A 1,364-nucleotide genomic window follows, 5' to 3' on the forward strand; every position below is an offset into this window, starting at 1 on the left:
TTTATTTTGTGGGATGTTTTTACAGTTTTCTTAATAATAGAAATCCTTAGGATAGAAAGCAGTCGGAAGAGTCACTGTTTTCTGAAAAGTCAGAGCACTGAACCAGTCATAAAGCTGATAATGTTTTCACAAAAAAAGGCTATATCATGGCCTAGATAAGAGGAATCATGAAGGGTTGGCTTGCATGAAACTTTGAACAAGAGTGACGTGCTTGGTTTCTGAGTCATCCATCAGGTCAAGCAAGGTGGATGTCTGAAGTTCCTGTGGCTGAATGTTGAATTTTGGAATTTACCCATTATACTTCAAAGACAACAGCAAATTTTTGGGCTGTCATCAAATGTTCACAAAGGAATCAAGTTGAAGAACAGAAATCATCAAAACATGTATTTGTACAATCTTTAGATCCAAGTCCAACATCTTTTGTGTGTTTTTTATTTCCAAGTAAAAGGGATTAAGATTTAGGTCAGTTCCTGGGGAATCATCCAGATGGAGGCACCTCTTTCTGTGGCTCCAGGAGAAGGGGAGTGTGGGATGAGAAAACCTCATGCTGAGAGTGCAGAGGAGTCATAGGTCTCATTGGCCACTAGCTTTTCTAGTGTATCAGAAAAGACTTTTGGGGCTTTCCATGACCAAAGTAGAAAACATGACCTTGCTTTGACAGATGAAACAAGTAATGCCAGTATCGTGCCTTTGAGAGCCCCTGGTCCCAAAGAGAAAAGCAAGGGTTTTCCTTTTTATTTTGGACCCATTCCACTGCAAACAAAAGCATCTCACAGGTCAGACAGGAGATGTATCTGACAGGATTTAAGGAGATTTTTCCTTTTTCTTTCTCTTCTGTAGACCAGTAATTTATATTTAAAAATATATCAGACCTAAAAGCTCCTCATTTAGTTTATGTCTCTAATGGATACAAAATGTGGAACAGAAAATGCTCTGTGATTCACTCAATAAATGTCTTGGCATTGTAGCCTATGTGGACTTTAAGAGTCCTGTCTTCCTTTTAAATCAGAAAATAGTGATCCTGCACTGTAGCAGATATAATTCAAAATGATTAGAATAGGTAAGTGGACTAGTACAGCATTTAGATGTATAAACACAGGAGGTAATGTTGTCCGTCTGCTGATCTGTGCAAGTACTGCTCTTGGAATACTAAATCCATTCCTGACACTGGCATGAGTGTGGAAATCCTGGGGATAGTAATGATTTGAAGTCTGGAAAATTGTGTTCCCAGTGAGAGCTTTCAGATAGTCCATGCTTCCCTTTCAGAAGTTTTCAGAAGTGACATTTAGAGGACCAAAAGTAGTTAGTTTGCCAGGCTATGTCCAATATTATAGGAATCTAGAATCACAGAATCACAGAATGTT

Source organism: Antrostomus carolinensis, unplaced genomic scaffold (assembly GCF_000700745.2).
Source record: "Antrostomus carolinensis isolate BGI_N321 unplaced genomic scaffold, ASM70074v2 scaffold6978, whole genome shotgun sequence".
NCBI lineage: Eukaryota > Metazoa > Chordata > Aves > Caprimulgiformes > Caprimulgidae > Antrostomus > Antrostomus carolinensis.